At 39.5% G+C, this 21,483-nt stretch overlaps 1 protein-coding gene across 1 annotated transcript in view; it reads left to right on the top strand.

Moving 5' to 3' along the window:
- The window catches only part of LOC128904962 (poly(rC)-binding protein 3-like), a 525,202-nt gene that overhangs the window by 195,037 nt on the left and 308,682 nt on the right, over nt 1-21,483 (top strand). The window contains exon 3 of the mRNA XM_054190151.1: nt 12,624-12,680. The gene's annotated coding sequence lies outside the window, so the exon portion shown is untranslated. The remainder of the gene's footprint in view (nt 1-12,623; nt 12,681-21,483) is intronic.

Below are 21,483 nucleotides of genomic sequence, written 5' to 3'. Positions count from 1 at the left end.
CAGTGGTCCTGAGCAGTTTATGTTCATCTCAGCCGCCTGATTGGATCCAGCCTTGTCCCCCAAGAGCTACTTCAGTACCTAGGCACCATGCTTCCTAGCTTTGCAGTTTCTTGAGATTCTTTTCATTTGTGGAATGAGTTGTGCTGCAGATACATGGGACACCACAATTCCTATGCAAGACCAGTCTGGATCCCTTAGTAGTTGTTAGCTCAGAAGCAGCGCTGTTTTAAAAATAATAATAATAAAACGTCCTGTTTCAAAAAAGGGAGTGCTGCTGAAGAGTCCAACCAGAACCGACAAGACCTCAGGCAAAGAAACATTGGTATAATAGAGAATGGAGCAGAGCTAAAAACTGAATCAGTGCTATTAATATGAAGAAAAGCATCAGATGAATGGTTTAGCAGACTGGTCAAGAATTTAAGTATGTGAATTTAAGAACTTCTGGAAAGTAACAGGCAATTAAGGCGTTAAGGCAGATGCTTTTTTTTTTTTTTGATCTTATGCTTTTAAAGCTGGAAATTTCCCTGGTTGACAGCCTAGAGGAATATTGATAGGCCCAGAAGGGAAACTCTGCCTGTCTTAACTGTGACAAAATCTTTGAAGAGAGACATAGGAATAAAATCAGCACTTTCTGAAAAGGAGAACAACACTCTGGAGTCCTGAAAATGCTTCAGAGAAGCTTCCCAGTGGGGTTGTATGAGGAGTTTAAAGAGGCTATGTGAATTCACAGAAGGGAACCAAGTTGTCCTGTCACCTTTCTGTAAGGTGGGAAGTTACCTGTGGGATAGTGTTCTCCCAGGAAGCCGACAAATTGTTTTAGGAGGCGAATAATTAATGTGAGGGGAGAGGGCAGCATCTGGTGATGGGGCTCAGTTCCCGCAAGAAGCAAACACTTCTCTGAAGAGCTGAAGACCCTTTTAGGGACAGGCTCCAGATATATGGCTGTTGGCATTTTGGGCTCTTGTATAGCTGCCAGGTAACTCCGGATCTGATTGCATTGGTGAAATTTGAAATTCACCTTAAAATGTCCTAAGAACAATCTTTGCCCTGTGAAGTAATTCTCACTCAGGGCATGAGCAGAGAGCTCAGAAAGCATGGCCAAAAAATGGCATTAGTGTGTTGGAGGCAGGAGATAAGACTTTTTTTTTTTTTCTTTGGTAATAAGTAATGGAGATAAGATAGGCTAGTGTAGAAAATGGAGATCCTGGAATAGTAATGCTGACAAGTTTGGAGGTTTCTGGCAGATCAACCCCATGTGGAAAGCCAACTGATCCATATGTGGCAGGAGCAGTCAGTACCACACCCGGGGATTCAGGCTTTGGAATCATCCATGTATTTCACATGTGAAATGGAAAAGCTGTTATACTGTTCATTTTTGTGTTCTGTAATGTTTAAAACCATCTATGCATGACATGCACGTCAAAATATGTGAGTAATGGCTGAGATATGCATTTTTGTATCTTATGGTATCCACGATATCACGGATGACTGATGGATACCCTACAGCCCTAAAAGTTATGCTAATAACATGTTTTGGGTAATGAAAGCACTTTTTCAAGAAAATAACAGATTGTGGGGAGAAAGTAGGGGTACATTTTCAGCAGGTGCAAATGTAATTTTTATATGTGTATGTACTCCATAAAAACATGAACAGTTGACTTTTAAATTCCTTATGCGGACTTGCAGTGTTTGATCCAGGGATGTATATTGGTTGCTTGTACTAATGTATTACCTGCCAGCTGTCAGCAAGGACATGAACATCAGTACAGAGCAAAATATAATGTTAGAGGAGTGATTCCTGCCTTTGCTTTTTTTTTTTATTCATTCTCATTTCTTTTGAGAAATGCTTTAGCATCTTCTATTCAAATGGATCTCATTTATTTTAGTTTTTTATTTATCTTTTCACATGCTATTATAAATTCAAATACATAGTGGCTTCTACAGGTTCTTGGCAGAATCAAATTAAGGCATACCATACTTGATGGACCTGTAAATAAAGAATTCTACTTTCACTACTATTTCAATCAATGAATATCCATTAAATAACGGGGGGGGGGGGGGGGAAGAATACTTTTTTCCTTGAGTTTTAGACTGCTGGGTTGTCTGAGGGATACGGATGGAAAAATGTGTTTGAAATACTTTTGGGGGGGGGAAAACAAACAAAACAAAAAAAAAACAACCAAACAAAAACAACAACAAAAAATACCGCACAACCTATTGTGCAAATTTTTGTTGCAAGACTGTTCAAGGAAAGGAGAGGTGAAAACTGGACATTCACATGTAAGCTTTACATTCACATGCATTGACATGTTTTTGTTTGTTTGTTTTTCTTCTTAAATAGAGATAGATTTTGTGATAGAGCTGTTGGAGCATGAATATTTTACCCTCTTATAAAACTTCAACTTGCTGAAGGAAGCTGATGTATGTAAAATTTGGTAACAGTTGAGCACCTTATCAAAGATCGCTTGAGCTGGACATTAACTAATAGCTGCTTCTCAGCAATACCATTGCTGGGTGTGCAACCACGCGTAACTGTGAAGTCTTCCAGTTGTGCATTTTTTTCCCCCCGTACTCTAGGAAAAAACAGTAAATTATGCAAGGCTTTTATTGCTCAGACTTCATTTAAGCTTTTGCAAATTCAGGGCTTAAAATGCATAAAATTTGACATCCTGATCATGTAAGTTTTCCTGGACTTTTGCAAATGGAAAAGGAAGATTTATTTTTTTGTTTATTTTTTTTTTTTTCCTGGGATAACTGGAAGAGCCAAGCAGAAAATTGCTGCACCTGGTAGCAGTGCCTGTGGAAGTAACAGTTAAACTACGTATGTGTAGTAAGCTAAGATCAGTTTGACCTGTTTAGTATGTTTAGCATCTAAAGAGTAGTAGGATTTATATTTCTCAGTAAAAATTCTGATATCTAATGCATATTCTTTCTCTGCCACTGTTTTATTTACTCTCAATTTCTACCTCTGAGTGGTACAAAGTGGCCTTTATAAATGGTCATGATAAGAAGACTCATTCTTTCCCCTTAAATTTGACATACCCATGTGTCTGCTTCTTTGTTTCTACCTTCTTTATTTTTTACATTTGGATTGAAACAGATACACTATTGTTTTAATCGTTCTTGCTTTCAAACATTTATTTATTTTTTATTTAAAGTCATGACTACTTCTGTTAATGATACCACTTATCCAGAAAGGAATAAAAAAAAATAAATGAAAGAAAATATTTATCTTCTGAAGCAGTTCCTTTATAGCAGACATAATCTCTTGTATTATGTGGGTATTCTTAAAGTGCAAAGCAACCCAAGCTCAGTAATTTGTAGAGAAGTCCAAGGATAGCAGTCAGGAAAACAACCCTTACAGTGCATCGACAAAACCCCGCAATAGTTCTGACTTTACAGAAGTGTGAAGCGGAACCAAGCACAGATAGATCTAGTGAAAAGCCTTTCAAAGACAACGTGGTACATGCGTGAAAGAAAACTGGCCCAAAATTTAAGATATAAGCTGATTTGATTTTTCTTTTTTTTTTTAATATTTATTTTTAACTTGTCTGGTAAGAAATTTTTACCTGGTCTGTTCTGCCTCCTCTACCAGTTTTAAATTTGCCCCCGCCCTACCTTCCCGCTGCCAACCAACAAGTGCTTCCTCTGTCTGCTGCTCGTCCCTAATTTTGTGTTTGAAAGCAAGCCCCGTGAGAACAGTTCAGGTGCCTGTTCATTTCAAGTGCTGAAACACAGGGGATGTCGTCGCTTCACGCGTCAGGCAGCTGCTTATGAACAGTGGGGTCTTTATGGAGCTGCATCCAAATCATGTACCCAAGGTACCTGAACTTAGAGTGGTCGTTTCTCTTTGCTGAAGATCTTTCAATGCTCACACCTCCTTCCCCTGCAGTAAATCGGAAAGGGGATGAGGAGAACACTTGAAACCTTGGCATTTATTTGAAAAAGCCAAAACATGTAGCCCTTATTTTTGCTGAGGAAAGCTTGTAAACATGGGAGAGCAAATCCCAGAGACCTGGAAACAAGAAGGTAAATGAAAGGACTCTGAATTTTAGAAATATCTGATTTAACAACTATAGCAATTTGAGGTATATATACTCTCATAGTTTAGCAGAAAGTGTTTCTTTCATCAGCGGTATTGTTCCTGTTGCTATAATGAGCACCAGTGTTCAAGGCAAGGTGCACAGACATTCACCTTGGAAGAGACTGAGCATCTGGGGAGGACACTGTGAGAAACTGCTGGTTATTTTAGCTAGGGAAGTGCAGCGAATGGAAATTGGGTCAGTACCTCTGAGTAGGTTTGGGGATCTGGAAGCTGTGGGAGGTCTCTGTGCTGGGAATGAAGATGATGCTGTGGCTGGTGCTGTAACAGCACATTGCTTTTCCCTGTGGCCCCACAGTTGGCCCCCGACTCCTTTGAAATGACCAAGAGGATCCACGGTTGCATGACACCGTATGTGGGCAGGCTCTTCACTGCATCTTTTCCGGCCTGCCCTTGCATCTTGTCCAACAAATTTGCCTGGCTATAGGAAATTATTTTCTGAATCTAAATACAAGTTAATATTGGTATGTTTGTCACTTGTATGGTATTTCTTTCTGTTTTTCAACAACCAGTTCCTCAAAACTATGAGAGAGATGATGACTGTATTTTTCATTACCTGATACTTTTCTATTCAACACAATACAAACACTTGTATTATGGTCACAGTTTGAAGAATTTTTATAAGAGATGGCATATAAAAGTAGATTGTTTGATAAATAATGGTGAAACATTTCCTCAAGATCAAAGAAAGTGATACAGCTATAATCTTAAAATAAATTCATAATTATAATTGCATGTTAATTTTTAATTGAGCCTTCAGTTCCAAAACGGCACCTGAAGAAGTTCATGTGCCTTGCTTTTCTACAGTCATTGAGTCTAGTTAAGGGACTGTTTAGGAACTGACATGCAATAGTGAAGTTAATTGACCTGAAAAGTTGTTTGCAGTAATTTTATTGGTAACAGTGAAAAAAATTAATCATAGTTTTTAATCAGCTTCTCCCAATTTGGGAAATTGCCTAAGTTGTTAAAATAACAATAGTAGTAGATTTCAGAAGGCAAAGGTGCGTAAATGCTGATGAAGGAGGAGGAGGAGAGGCTGGGGCGGTTCGGAGGATGTGAAGTCCTACACCTAAAGCTCCCTTTTAAGGTTAAGGGCTCAACCTCTAGGCACTTAATGACACCAAAAACTTTAAAAGCGTCGTTGTTTCAGATCATCAAAATTCAGCGTGTTGATTTGGGGAAAAGGCTAAGCTGCGATCTTTAAAAAGTCAGCACGGACCAACTCAAAGTCAATGCTTTACAGGCAGCCAAGAGCAAAAAGAGTATGAGGGTGGGTGTAGCAGGCAGTTGTGTGCTGCCCTTCGCTGATGGGGAGACCGATGGGAGCCCTTCTCACAGGGGGTTGCAGTACCAGGTCTTCACTGATTAAAAGGTTGTGGGTTGTTGTGGGTGTGAGGACTTGTGGACCAAAGAGAAAAGAATAAAATCTTGTGTGGTTAGTGTGCTTGAAGGGAAGGGAGGAGGGAGACAGAGGGCTTTACATCACGTTTAACAACAAGACTTTTATTACTTGGGAAGGTGTGCCCAACAAGTCACGTCAAAACAATTAAATGCTGTCCCTCTTAAATTAAGGAGTTTTATGGATGACTTTGGGGCTTAAATTTCTGTGGCAGGAATTATTACAAGTATATGCTGAGTGCCAGTGTATTAAATTGCTGATTAAAAGTTGGATTAGTTTTCAAACGATAGACTAGAGACAAGTGTTGTTCTTTGGAGGTGGGGGAAGAAGAGAGGCTCGTGTAGGTGTTTAACAGCATAATGGTGTGTGTGCTAATAAGATGCTTGCTAATTTTAGTGCCGTTACAGCAAATGCTGGGGTATCCATATAACAGTAAGAACAATGCAAAGAACATTACCTGCCAATGTTATTAGCTGCTTTGTACTTTTTGTCATGGGAATTTTGGACAGGCAATATATTCAGAAGCATCTGCTGACAAGAAACACCCTAAAAAACATATTCACAAACACCATGTATGGTTTTGAGCTAATTCTTTTTTTCTTCCACCCCACCCCCAACTTCCTTTTATACACAGTACCTTTCTTTTCTCTCTCTTCCTTGTGGATTTGACCATTTCCATTACTTTCTTGTTTCTGCTGAGGCTGGTAAGCTGGTTTGATGCATTCAGCAGTCAAAAGTGCAGTTCTGTGTGCATTTGTGTTGGCTGAGTAAGCAAAATGAAAGAGGCTGACTGTGAAAGTGAAAAGGTGATTTACGCTGGTGTCATAGCCCTGTGCAGTAATAAAACACAGGGATTGTTGGACACACATTATATTGTGCAATTATACAATTATAAACAATATAATTGGAGGCAGTTGAGCTTGAATGCAGCAGGCTGTTATTTAGCAATCATATCTTTCAAGGCTCATTAAATGCAGATTTATACACAAAATAAAAGCTTTGCTCTATAAAGGCTAAATATGTAGTGGCATTTATTCACCAAAACGTAATACGTAGATCTAAAGCTGTCAACATCTGTAATGGATTTAGTCAGTGGTTGTAAATGAAGTTGTTCAGTGGGTATGACAATATTGAGCTCTTTGCCTTTATTTAAGGCATTATTTCTGTGACTTCCTTTGTACGTCCAGTTTGTAACGCCAAAGAGCCTGCACATACAGCTGTGATCTAGGATTTTGAAATCTGACAAGCAGGGAAACTGCAGGTGGTCAAAGTGTTTTGAAAGGTAACAAAGATCTCTTAAAAATCATATATATTTTGGGCCTATGTTAACCCTTTAAAATTTTATAATTTTGAAATGAAGAATGAGTTTGTGGGGAAGAAAATTAAGAAGATGAAACACTTCGTTGCTGTTACCCCAAGTCATTTAGGTTTTTGGTGTTTGTTTGGGGTTTTTTTTTTACATATTTAACTTTATTAAGTCAAGTAAAATAAGTTTTTATTTCAAAAAATAAAGGGAGAAGAATCTTATGAGCTAAGAGGGGAAAAAAATACAGAAGAAAGAACCTCGTAAGGTGCGGAGATCTACAGCACACATAGTGGTACAATCTGACTCAAACTTTTAATAGTTGACAGAAGTCTGGAATGTAAATGTATACATATAAACTGAAGTTTGGATGCTTACATATTTTTTTGTTAGGCTTTTTTGAGTATCTAGAACTCCCACTGACTTGTAAACAGGGCTGTGAAACAACAATATAAATAAGAAACATTCTTGAAGGAGAGCCTGCAGGCCTCGTATCGGCTCAGCCTGGGACTACAAAGCATCTGACTCATGTACAAGAGACACTTTTGTATCTGTTTTCAATCCACATGTGAAATTTTAAATGCTCCATTTTAGTGCTTTTCCTGACACATTGTTAGCACCAGTCTCGTTTTGTAATTCTGGGCAGCGTGTTTTAATTTTCATTCCTTCTTTAACTGATTTGCAGGAGCCTAATAGATGCAAGGCTCCTGAAGAGTTTTGGGATGCCTCTGATTACGCAAATGGTCTGGCACGATACAGCTGCTGCATCGTGGTTTCCAGCATATACGGTACCTGACCTTAGCAGGTTGGGGCTGTCAGCCTTTTAAGAACCTCCTGGGTTTTACACTGCTAGCTTTCCCTTTGCTACGTCAGAAATGTGTCTGCACAATAATTGCAGTTTACTTGAGTTCAGTTCTGATATTGGAACACGTTAATTAATATATTATGATTTATTGTAGTTAACTTTTGAATACATGTAAAGTATTGTGGTGTTGATGCCTTTAGCAACTGTATCTTACTTCTAGGCTTTGGCAACTGTGATGCAATGCTGTATTTCAGAGCTGCTTCCCTTCTCCCACTTCTGCCTTGTTTGCTTATTTATCCAAATGTGTTAACTCATGATATTTCTCAGTCATGTTAGGGAATTAACAAGGTCCATCTTCTTGTAACCACTGCTCTAAAACACTGCAGTCTTTTCAAAGTTTAGAGATTAAGTATTCTCAAACGCAAGCCATGAAATTCAAATGTTGCTTGGTAACGCTCCTTTTGTTTGTTTTTTCTTTAATTATAAAAAAAAACCCCAAACTTAAAAAATGTAATTTCATAGTAATGTAGGGACAGATGCTCTAACAGTCTTCACTAGCTCCATTGTAAAATGGTCTTACAACACTACCGCGATGGTTTGGTGGAGGGTTTTTTTGGTTTCTTTCTATCCTTTAGGTAAATATAAATTCCTACACAACATACAAAGCAATGGAGATCACATGCTTATTAAGTTTCAGAATTTCATGTTTAAATCTTCAGTGGTGAACTATTGTTATCCGATAAGAGTGCCTTGAGAAATTATTTTGCTTGTGGAATTTCACTTCTTTGTGGACATACTCTTGTATTTTGAAACTGCCACCTCATTTGTGTGTTCTGCAGAATGAGTGGAAACTGCTTAAACAGTCTAACTGGCTAATACCTTAGGTTTGCATATTTGGTTTGGTTTATAGGTTTGTTTTTTTTAATTTTTCAGAAGACCATAGATAATTAATCTCAGCTGGAAACAGCCTTGAAAAAGCTTGTATTGCGCATGTTCATTCTGTATCTTCTGAGTGCATACGCAGTGCATAACTCGGACCCCCAACCTTTCAACTTTTCAATTATATTAAGCTCCATTTTAAAAGCAAATACTGAGTGATTTTAATCAACGTTGCCTTTTTTGTTTCTATCTAAAGTCCTCTCCTTTCAAATAAATTGCCAGTTGTCTCCTGGTGTGCTGGATAAAAGCAGTAATCCTTATCTAGTGCTTTATGGCATTTCATGGCTAGGAAACAGAGCAAAGCAAAAATTTATCTTGGTTGATCACCAAGCAGAGTGTGCTGGCTTGTATGACAGGCAAAAAATTAAAGTTAGACCCCAAAACAAGAACTCATATTCTCACATATATTTTGGTTTTGTTTTGTTCTTGAGTTGCTGTCTCCTGATGCACCACTGTCAAGACACAGTAATTGCTGTATCACAGGGTTTTATCACCCTGTGGGCTTGCGTAAAGGAGAAGCATGGTCACGGGATTTCTCTTAAAATTCATGTTAACAACATCTCCACCACAGGGATCCCCACAGGTTCTTTGGCTTGCATGACTGGATGCGCTCCTGTCCAGCCTGCTCTAGGTGAACCTGCTTTGGCAGCGGGTTTGAACTAGATGATCTCCAAAGATCACTTCCAACTCTAACATTCTGTGATTCTGTGACTTACGGTGCCTATCTGCCCTTTCCATGAAAGGGAGCAGTTTATCCTCCAGGACATCTAGTTTTCCCCAGCTTATCCCATCATGACCAGCTCATTGGGAAGCTCTGCTCAGGGGCAGAGCGGTGGCTGAACAAGCCTCTGTCTTCAGAAGCAGTATGATAGCTGAACTTTTGCTGTTTCCCATACTTCAAACAGGAAATTAATGTCTTGTCTTAGACATTGTGGAGTAATAACTTAAATTTGAGCGTCTTTAAATTGTTACTTGAGAGAGGATAAAACAACACATAGACTGTAAACGTAAAATAACTTTAAGAGGAAAAGGGAATAATAGTGCATGCTGAATAGTCCGTATTACTCACTGAGCAAATTACTCTTTTTGGAAGCTTAGGCTAGTTTGGGTGCACATTTTTTTAATCGTATTCATATCAGCTTTTGTATAATACATTTTCTACTCTTAAGGTCTAGTCCAAAGGTGATAAAATGTTTTTGTAAACAGCTGTACTGCAGACAAACAACGCTGAGCACATCTAATAGGATTCATGCAAGGATCTTTTTCCTCATTAGCATTGCATAAATGCATGCAGTGCACTGAAAGGTGGTGGTCTTTTGAAAGAAAGAAGCAAAGAGAAGACTGAGTCATGAACTCCATCTTGATCTGAAAAAGAAATGTTATTTCAGTTGTGTATGTGAGGAAAAACAAGTTTTGAAATTAAAGAAGAAAAGTGTCGTGTATTAAATGTATGTGTGGGAATTTTCAAGACAATTTTTTATCTAGATTGAATATAGGTATCAATGATTGAATAGGTTGATAATGTGTTTCCATTGTACTGAAGTTGATTCATAAACCTTACTCTAATCAAAAATGCAAATAAAGAGAAAGGCACTAGAGATTAATAACATAGTGAGTAATATTGGTAAAGACATTATGGATCTTAGAGCATAAAAAAAGACTTTTCCTTCAGTCTTTATAAAAATGTAGTAGATGTGCCGGTGTTTACCCTGCCACCCACCTTCTAAAATGTTTCAAGATCCTCATAGGAAGAGGCTGTGAAAGCCCTTCTCAGTTATGGCTGTTACCAGAGCAGAGGCTGCTCAGATGCCTGGACCGCGCGCTGAAGCACTCGTGCACCTTCAGGGAAACGCAGAGAGAGACCCTTCTGAGAGCAGCAGAGGACTTAAGGAGCTGTTTTAATCTCCTGCTCCTATTAATTAGAAAGGCAGAGGTTTGACTGCTTCCAAGGGCCTAATGAGAAGTTATTCAAGCCACTGGAACAGGCTGCCCAGGGAATTTGTGGATGCCCCATCCCTGAAGTGTTCAAGGCCAGGCTGGATGGGGTTTTGAGCAGCCTGGTCTAGTGGGAGGTGTCCCTGCCCATGGCAGGGGGGCTGGAACTAGATGATCTTTAAGGTCCCTTCTAACCCGAACCATTCTGTGATTCTGTGAACTAAGGAAATGTAAAGTGAAGTATAGCTCACATATGGGGGTAAGGGGGGGGAAATCAGCTTTGGACTGTTTGAAGGCAGTGGATGTGTTTAAGCTGAGCTGCAGAGCATTGTCCAGCTGGCTTCGATCTCATCTGTTTTAATGATTGAAATGTTCCCTAGGAAAGCTGTTGTAAGAGCAAACAAGTGATGCAAATCAGCAGAAAGGGCTAACTGTGTAACTCTCCTCTCATAGGAAGACCTAAGTGTGTGACAAGGCGATTTGCTTGCAGGCAATATCAGAAACTTGAAGGTCTTTAATTGACCCATTAGAAATCTTCTCCTCCCCCTCAATCATTTATTCAGTTCTGCATCTCTTTCCTCTTTATACCATGCAAGCATGCTGTGACACCATTATTCGTGAGGAAATTTCCTGATGCATTATAAACCAGATTGTTCTTTTCTCCCTTGCGGCATATCACACAGTGTTAGTTTTTACTTTCTTGTTTGCACTTGGCTATGTGTCAACATGGCTCGCCACAAAACAAACAAACAAAACCATGGAAATAATCCCCTCTCTCAACTCTCCCAAATAATTGCTTCCCTCCCCCCGCCTTTTACGGTCTAAAACATTGACACCTATAATCCTGACCCAAGGCAAGAAAAGGGTGCCTGCAGGAAATCTCTTGCCATTCAGGCACTGCCATAGCTCCCTATCAAGTTAATGAAAATTCTGCTACTCGAGTGGAAATGGGATTGAGCCTTTGCTTACTGACCTCATTCTGATGCAACAGAGTTCCTTGCACCTGCATGACCAAGGGAAAAATAGGAAGGCCAGTGTTAATATAGATTGAGTAAAAAAAAAAAAAAAAAAAAAGAAATCAATGTCAGGTGTCATAGGTTAAATGTTCCTGACTTGAGTATCTTTTCCTAGCTTACCCTGAAACCTGATCTCTTGCACTGCTTAAGTGGTGTCAGTGAAACAGTTTAAGTCAGTAATAGTGAATTCATGTTTTGAGCTTCATTTTGAAGGCAATTAATATAGCGCACTACAATTCTGTACACCAAAAGATGTAGATTGTGTACTGTATCATCTCAGACTCAGAGGCAGATAATAAAGATTCATGTTATGTTGCGGTCATGCTAGTAGAGAGTTGAAACTTAACCTGTTTTGTTTTCAAGACCAAACAGCATTAACAATACGTTTTAGATACATTAATGAGAGCTGGACACTTCTAACTTCTGCGTACTTTCTAGTGAATGCATGCTGCTAGAGTCTTGTTTGCCTTTTTTTTTCTAGTTCAAGAAATTTCAGCAAAGCTATTCTAAATCTTAGTTAGACTGTATGAATATACAAAAAATAAGTAGTTGACAGCTATGACTTTCAGAGAGCTGATTTTCTAAAAAGGCAATTAATATAATGGTACTGTTGGCAGAAAACAGCTTCCTTATCTCCCCGGTAAGTCATTTCTTTCCATTCCCCTTTTCCGTTCCCTCCTTTTGACTTTACTCAGAGAGAAATAATCTGTAGAAAGGAGCAAAGATGAAAAGTGGAAGTAAAGAAAAACACATTTTGCTTTCTGGTCTTTGCAGATTTGTCCAAAGGGCGCATAAGAACTTGTGCGTACAAATCTTTCACACTTGGTAACCTTCAGGGTTTTCTTTAAATCTTTCTGAAATACTTCTTATAACTAAATGCTGAACCTCGGTGAACACTCTGTATCAAGATTAAAATGAGATAGGATACTGATTGGGAAATCTAAGTTATCTGTAACTATTTGAATTGTAACGGAAAGTCAAAAGAAAGGTGTGGGGCGCTAAACTCTCAGTGGTGACAAAGTGCTTTTTTGTTCTTCCCCGCAAAAATCCGTGTCTTGTTTAGCCTGTTCTAAAGAAGTCAAGACTTCATCATGGGTGAAAACGTATTGCTTCATATTCAACAGGTCAAGTTTTCTTCGGATTGAGGCAGAATTGTGGCTCACAGACACCTGATGTGATAGGTAAGTTGATTTTGACGTGTCTTAATACATTACTGCCACATGAAAAATATTGATCTTGATTATGGTAGTGTAAGTACAAACTATTGACGTATTATCTCACTTATTTTTCATTTACACTGGTGGAAGTGAAATGAAAATTTACTTCCTTTGCCTCTCTCCCAAATGACACTTCAAAAACAAGGTTTAAGTAACTATTAATGAGCTCTTTATTTAGAACCAATATACAGTAGGAGATAAGTGAACACGAAAAGTAATTTCAATATACCTTGTCTCTTGAAATAAGATGGTAAGGTATTTTTTTAGTGTGAAAAAAAAGATATTTGGGCTTATGGGGTGACAGCTCAGAAAATCTGGTGTAATTGATGCATAGTCCACATGCTGATAGAGTAATAAATAACTCTTTGGGTATAGTAATAGTCAATGATGCTAAATCACTTTGTGGCACTGTTTCTCTTTTCAGCTATTTAATCAGATGGGCAGTGTTGTAAAGAAGGTATCCCAGCATGGTTCTAGTACATGAAGGAGAGGCTAAAGTAAGGGTAGTGTCTTATATTGTGCTGTTCACTGAATTTTGTTATTCATGGCAGTTGTTTAATACTTAGGGCAGAGATCTACAGACCCATTTGGTCTTACAATCATGGACCAGTGGTGCGGTGTGACCAAGCAGGAGTTTTGCTTACCCTGGAGTATGTGAGGCTGCTCCAGTTCCAGAGAAACAGTGGAGAGAAATGTGAAAGGATTTGATCTAAGCTTGCGTGAGGCTCTAGAAACCCTTTGCCACAGGGACATCCACTGTGGAAATGATTGCTGGAGTGGCTGCGGCAGTCAGAAGCAGTTAGGCAACTGGGGGTGTCCTGCGCTACTTGTGTCGCCCAAGCAGATGCATTGTGGAGAAGTGTATTTAATCAGATGGACTTGATCTGACAATCAAAGTTGAACTGAAACTTGCAGTAGAAATTTCTAAGTATGAAAAAAAAAAAAGGAAACGACAAAAAACTATTTGTTTGTCATCTTTGAAATCTAGTTTAGAAGACTGCTTAATGATGTCATTTTTCAAGTTGCAGGGTAGCTTTTTCTGAAGTAGTCTAGACAAGATATATGTTTCTGATAGGATTTTTTGAGTCATATTTACAATACGTGTTGTCTACATTCAGTTTTTTATGGTTAGGATTTAAAAATGAAGGTAGGAAAAAATGTCAGTGCTTTCTCTACTAGTCTGAACACGATCGTAAATTTCTAGAACTTTGTTGATACTTCAGAGTTTTCTTTTTATAAAGATGTGTAGGAGAGAGTTTAATTCCATTCAGTCTGTTTTACTTCTACCACTTCTTTACAAGGTATCAAATATGTTTTTGGTTTTCTAACTTTCATTTTTCATTCATCTAGTACAGAACATCAAAGGCAAACTGGTAGCACCAGTGCAACACTGGGATGATCAAGTGACAGTAAAATTAATAATAGGGAATATAAAACACATAATATTTTTGGCACCAGAACAGTTTTTCATCCGGACCTATGTATTACACATGGATTGAGAGGCTTGTGTAATGTCAGTATGCTGTGATTTATAGGTCAGAAACTCATCCCTTTCTAGATAAAATGAACCTTAGTTTAACTTTTTGTGTAATACCTTGCAATAAATTAGACGGGCAGGCATTTAATGTGGTCTGGACATGAATTCTTCAAATGAGAGGTGCACTCATATTGCAGGAGTACATGAGAGAAATGGGTGTTGCATGTGTGTGTTGTGGAAGTGCGATTGGTAACACTGGATCAAATGGCTATGGTTTTCTATTGATATGTTGCCTTATATTATGGATTTGATAAATCAGTTCTTGCTTGCTTGTGGGAAGGAGGAAAAGGAAAAATGGTGCTGCAGAAATATGTGGATCTTTCATTCCTTGCAGAAAGGGAAGGATTCATCCCAGCAGAGGACACTCCATGAGCTCCTCATTTTAGAAGAGGTTTTCCTCTTTGTGTGAGTGTGTGTATGTCAAAAGCTCCTCTGTATCATAAAAGACGTAAGCGTTTTATAGATAGACCCTTCCCTAAAAGAAGCCATGCTTACTGGGTCAATTTTTCCATTGCTGTGTCAGGAACCAAGTGTCCAATGTTTTAGAAGGTCTGAGGTAACGGCATACAAATTGTGCCACAGGCTGAAACTGGAAACACAAGGGTGGCAGATAACAATCTGTTAATGTCCTAAAAAAAAATAATAATTAGGAAAATAGATGTCAGCCATTGGATTTGATGTGTATATAGCTCATTATGTGCGGAGAGGGATGAAGAGACTTTTATTCTTGGAAAACAAATAGCGCTTTGATGAAAAGGGAAGGCAGGCACGAGCAGCTGCTTCAGGAAAGGAAATTACAGTAAGTTGGAAATATGAAGCAAAGAGGAAGAGTCCAAAAGTGAGAGCTCAGTGGCGAAGCAGAAAAGGAAGAGTCCAAAAGTGAGAGCTCAGTGGCAGAGGTTATAGGGTAGGAGCTACAATGAGAAGCTGGTGGGGATGGGAATGTGAAGAAATACAATTAAACATTCTTCATTATCCCTGGCTCAGGTGCCTTGGGCTTCTCTTGTTCCTAGTGATTCATTACCTGTTTTGATGGTAGCTCTCTTTCTTGATATATTCTGCTCTAATTACTGGTTGCATGGCTTGAACAGGGCAAAAGGACAAAGGGGATAAAAACAGAATCATGGAGGCCAGGTTCAGACAGGTCCTCTAAGGATGGCAGAAGAGAATCTAATCTGTTGAAGGAAATTGTGAAAAGTTGTTTATCTGTTAGGGAATAATGCTGATGACTGGCGTGTTTAGAAAATGAAGGAGCACCATCCACACATAGTTCAAAAGTATAGGAGAGGTGCTGCAACAAGGTAAATTGTGCAGTGAACACGCACTATATGCCTAAGAAGTCAGAGCAAATTCACCAGATTAGTCATCACAAAATGATCTTCATCTTCTTTACACATTTTCATTAAAAAAAAAAGAGGTTGCCTTAAAGCATATCCTGCTGAACCTTGGTTTTTTTCTTGGTTTGTTTTTTTAAAATGCTTAGCATGTGTTGATCAGAATAACTGAACACATGAAGGAATTTAGAAGTAGACAGGTCTTATTCTTAATGGTACTTTTGGCATTATTTTGGTTTGGTTTTTTTTTCCTATATTGTTTTGCTTTTAAATTTATCATTACAATAACTTCTATAGTGATGCCACTATTTATTGTTCAGCCGCCGTACAATGAGTACTGTTCTTCACAGAGATGAACCAGACATTAATGAAAAATGAAATAAATTTTTAGTGGAGATAGAGCTCTTGAAAATAAGGCTATTTCTGTTCTGTTAGTGTTGTTTCTCTTTGGGGGGAGGGGGGACACTGTAATGTGCAGAGGCTCAGAAAGATGTCAGTAAAAATAACAACCTGGCACTATATGTGCAGTAAATACTGAAGACTGGAGGCTGGTTTGGTTTGGGTTTTTTATGTGGGGGTTGTTGGGGGTTTTTTTAGATAATGATATTCTTCTTGATGTCTCATGATTTTTCTCCTTTGGTTTCATGCCAGTCTACCAGTTTATGTTAATGGCTCTTTCTTTATCCAATCTTATAAGGTCATCTGATGATGGTGACTTAGTTCAGATAAATGTTTCCGTAAGTTGATACCTCTTTTCATTTAATATGGGCACACTGACAAATTGGAGAGCACTTACTTTCATCAAATGGTACTGATAATCCAATGTAGACCTTTGAAACCTATGTATAAAGTTTTCAGCCAGACAGGCTGAATATCTAATCAGAGTTCATAACAAAAATGTAACTATTTATGTTTTAAAAAACCACAAAACCAGACAAAGCCAAAACCAAAACTGTCCAGTGAGGACTTGGCCAGTTTGAAAAAAGCAAATGCCTGCCTTTTCCATTTCAAAACCCCTCTAAAGCTAGAATTGGCACTGGTACACTCACTCCTGCAAATGTGAAAGTATATAGGTGTTAAAAGACGGTATTGTAGTAAAAAAAAAAAAGAAAGTGGGAGTGAGTGGGGAGTGGAAATGGCACCTGAATTAATCAGATGACTTTAGAGCCCTTTAGGGCAAGTACATGAGAAAGTATTTAAGTTTGTATGATGAACGTTGACCTGGTCCTGGATGTGACAAAGGATTCTGTGCTCCATGAATGAGCCACGCAGTGTCGGCTGGGCTGCAACAGCAGGGAACTCACCATTGGACCTAAGCTAAGGTTAGGAGCCGTAGTGTCAGCTGCCAGGCTGTTTGTTGAATGGAGCTGAAAAACAGTGTTTCTGCAGTAAGACCTCACCGTAAGTGGATCACTCTGATGCTGTAGCATAGGAAAAAAGGGAAGGTGGAAAACACAGAGAGAGATACAAAAGATAAGTGATTCTTGTGTGATTAGGTTTGTGCGTGAAACTTTTCCTTTGCATGCTTTCTCAGCAGTGCTTGGTCCTGTGGAGCAATATATGGAGCTAGCTGATCATCAGCCAGGACAGAGTCCTTACTTATCCTCCCTATTTTATAGCATCAAACATGCAATTTGGAGCAAGACCAGGGTCAAATTTTAATAAACAAGTGAAGTAGTCTGTATCCTCTACAAAGAGGGCACGTGTTGCACTATACTGTCTCATCATGTTGGCTAGCAGGGCATATTTGGCTGAGCCTTTGTTCTGATATGCTTTACCACATGTCCCTGCACTCAGATCCACACATGTGGTAATGCTTGTACTGTGCTGAATTAGCAAGAGTTCCTCTATGAAACTTTGGTGTCTGCTCTAGCAGTTCCTTTGGAGCGCATGGACCTGAAGAGAGTGGCAAAGCTTGTTATTTTAAAGGAAAGAAATAATAGGAAATCGTGTATTTCCTAGTAAATTCATCACAGTGTGAGAGAAGTCCTCCTGAAGAGCTGAGATAACATACTTCACCTCTTCTCAGTCCCCACCCTGCTCCGTTGAGACCGTGGTGATTCTGAGGATCCTTTGAGTTTGGCTGGTGAGTTGCTCGCTGATGCCATGGCTCAGCAAATCACCAGGCTCACATTCTTGAGACCTTAATGAGACTTAAGCATACGCTGAAATGCTTTTTGCTGAATAATCACACGAGCAAAAATTGTAATGTGGCCTTAAAGGTTATCGTAAAACTTAATTTTGTGTAAATATTTTGTGTTTGAAAATTTAATAAATTTTAAGAGCTCTAGCTTTCACATATGCATCTGTGTCACGTGTACACCTCATAGATCGAGCTTGGAAGTATTACTGCTAACACCTCTGGGGAAATGTCATTTAGCAAGTTTCAAGTTGCTACCAGCAGTGGGTCATTATCCTTTTTGTGCTCTTTCATTAGTTCATGGTAGGGAAAATGCCACGTGCTACAAGGTTTTGGTGTAACTTGAGAAATCGGCGTATGCAAACAGGTGTATTGTTTGTTTACCACAACTGCATTGGAATTTCCTCTCTGTAGCCGGACAAAAGGAGAGAGAAATTGTGAGAGCGTATGTGTTTGAGAGCATGTAGTCTCTCAGAGTGGCAGGTTTGGCATGTGACAGGAGGGTCTTTCCTGGGGTGGTAGTTCTCGGGGATAAGGCTTTCCTTGACCTGCTGCTTCTTTTTGATGCAGCTCTCTCTTGCTAACCGCAGAGGAAGGGATGGAGGGAACTGGAAGCTCAAGTCCTTCTGGGCTTGTGGCATTTATATTGTGAGACAGTTGAGATCGAGTTCATTTTGGCTAAGCTGCTCACCCATAATGGATCTGTCACAGCGGCTTGACAACGTATTTGTATCCATTTTGGACAGGCTTTGCTGCTCGGCACTCTCCCTGTGAAAGTTCCCGGCAGATCACTCAGATTTAATGTTGTCGAATAGTAACCTCTTCTCTCCCCCTCAGAATACATCTATCCTTTTCATAGATTTAATAGGCAGGTGCCTGTTCCAGCCACGCTTTACCTTTGAATTGGTATCACGTAGCTGAGAGCACCTCTGAATTTAACCTTAATTTTCTCTTGCTTAGCTGGCTTAAAGATGGCATAGCCAAATAATGGAGGGCATTTTGAGTCAGAAACCCTCTTCTGGTTTGGTGTTGGCTTTTTGGGTTTTTTTGTTTGTTGTTTTTTTTTTTTAATTAAAAATCTGTTTAGGTTTCTGGTTTATTGGTAATTTACAAGCAATTATTGGTTTGTTTCTGATGTAAAGACGTGGCGGGGGTGGTGGGAAGGAGAATAGTGGTGTATCAGAAACCAAAAATCCAACTTTCCTACTGAATATGTCTGGGAAATTACATTGGCTTAGATAGCTCCAGAGACTGGAGCTGCTTACAAACCAAGAAAAAATTACTCCTTTTTCATGATCAACCCCTAACATTGAAATTATGCGTCTTTAACTTCAAGTTCCGATTCAAAATTGTGTCTCTCTTATTCTTGTGCAGACTTAGTTGAATCTGAAATACAATTTCAGTCTTAGTGGAGCAGGAGGATATTCTGCCCTCTCCTTTTCTCTTCCCCCAGCAAGAGAATTTTTTCCAGTTCAAATCACTGAATTAAACCTTCAGGAAGACATCCATTTCTTAATATAGTAAGCAGAGCTACGGGCTTTACCAAGGTCTGGGGAGCCAAGTGAAAATGAAACCAACTGACTTTCTTCTCTACTAATTCATCTCTTGGGCCTCTCCTTTTCGGATTTCTTTTCCTTCCTTCTCCTCCTCTTCTTCCTCCCTCTCCCCCCTTCAGTGCTGCTTTTACTTTAACAATAGCTATATAATGCTGCCTCTCCATCGGGATGCATCCCATATAGTGTAGCTTATACGGGTATTAGTAGGTCGGTTCACCTTAGAGACTTGTTTCCAAGCTTGAGTTCAAAAGAGCAGTGGCTTCCCCTGAGAGCGCCGGCTCCCACAGCAGTGCCCTGGTTCCAGGTTGGAGCTGCACCGTGCATGGAGTTTAGGTTTAATAGGATGTCCTAGTGTTTTCCTCATTCATCCTATGCAGCTCGGTTTCTAATGACATAGCTAGCATCTGAACTGCTCTCTTTGTGTTTGCTGAGGCAGATAGAAATAATGATACTGGTCAAAGGGTAATGTTTTAAGGGGTATTTATTTTAAAAACGGACAAAAGTTCAATTAATTCTGGCATCAAAGTCTGGCAGTTGAAAGTTAACTGCGAAGACAGACTGAAGCTCACTTCATTCTCAACGAGGTGCATTTTGCAAAGCTGTACTCCAGAAGCTTTCTTCCTCTCTGGTAAACTTACTGCAAGCAAAAAATAAAATAAATTAAAATTCTGTACCTAGTCCTTATCTGTGGCATGTTTGTAACGTTCCCTCCCAGAGCTGTTCATCTGTGGCTTTCTAATTTGCACAATATCAGTATACTTGCTGTTGGTCTGCCATTACCTCCCCTTGCAAATGCACGTGGGAGAGAGGGAGAGCACTTGACAAATCCACTGCTCTTCTGAGACCTTTCCAGTACTTCCAGTGTGTGTGTTAATTGTAAAAGCTGAAATGAAATACCTTGGGCTACACTGACCTCGTCATCTGTTTTTCATATAGCGTATCCATCCCATAGATCCTCTTAGAGATAAATTAAAAATGCCTGCAGAAAAGATGTAACCTGGATGGTAATAATTAAGCAGGTGTTTAAGGCTGCAGCAGCCCATTATTCATGTATCAGGCTTTTGTATGATAACTTTTTTATCTTTTTATTACTGCTTGAAGAGAGACTTGACTGAATGCCATCTCTAGCTGCCAAAGGGGCAGGGTTGAGTGACGGGAGACAAACTTTCTGAAAGGGACCCACCATCAGCAGAGAAGAAGCTTCTTCTGAAGCAAATCAGTTTAGAAGTGTCTTCCTCCTTGCTAGGCAGTACCGCTTACTTTTTTTGGCTAAATGCCAAGGGGCAAAAACCTTCTACGAGCGCAAGGTATGGACAGAAACAGTACTGCTTCTGTATCAGTGTCATTTAAAATCCATTTTTAGTTATGCCTACAAGACAAAACTGGCATCCCTGTGGTTAAGCGGTGGTGTATTGGAGACTGTAGTTCGCTGATCATTTGAACTAAAGATTATCGGGAGATCTCAACCTTGCAGATGAGCAAGCGTGCAAAAATTCTGATTCCATTTTTAAAATAGAAGGCAGAGACAAAACCAAGGGATTTATTTAGTGTTGTGGTAAATTCAGGTATTCAGCAAGCGATTTCTGTAGCAAGCTTACAATTTTCTATGTAGAGAAAGTAGCCAACCTGGGGGTTTGGGGTCTGGTGGTGCTGCGGGGTTTTTTTTCCCTTTCTAAATTGCTTCTCATGAAACTACTATCGCTTGCAATTTGGGAGCAGAAATACTGTACAGGGAGTGAAAAGCCTCAGCTGCTTTTGCCAAATGAAATAACCGCATCTAAAAGGACTCTGCCTAGACAGCTTCCAGAGGGCTGTGGAGCACGCTGGCTCTGCGTACGCCGTGCTGGTGAAAGCAGACCCTGGATCCCGGGTAATGTGTTGTTTTCCTGAGCAGCCAGTGGTTGGAGAGATTTCAAATGCTTGTCTTTGGAATGGAAGCTTTCTGCACAGCGTTAATAAATACTCCTTTAACGCTTTGTGTGGAACAGAGGCAACGTTACTGGAGAAGGACCTGTTTCACAGCTGCGACTGTGCTATCACCAGTCAGCCCTGTGTCACGGCCGCTGGATTGTAAGCAATTTGGGGCAGATAAAACATCTGCCATTGTGCTTCGTATTGTGGCTGGCACAATGAGGCCCCGCTGCTACCCAGCGCTGCTGGGAGCTATCAGTCTGGGAGAATTATAACAGCGAGGAAATTT

Source organism: Rissa tridactyla, chromosome 2, assembly GCF_028500815.1.
Source record: "Rissa tridactyla isolate bRisTri1 chromosome 2, bRisTri1.patW.cur.20221130, whole genome shotgun sequence".
Taxonomy (NCBI): Eukaryota; Metazoa; Chordata; class Aves; order Charadriiformes; family Laridae; genus Rissa; species Rissa tridactyla.
Note: the sequence above shows the minus strand (reverse complement) of the source record. Positions and strands in the feature narration are given on the sequence as shown.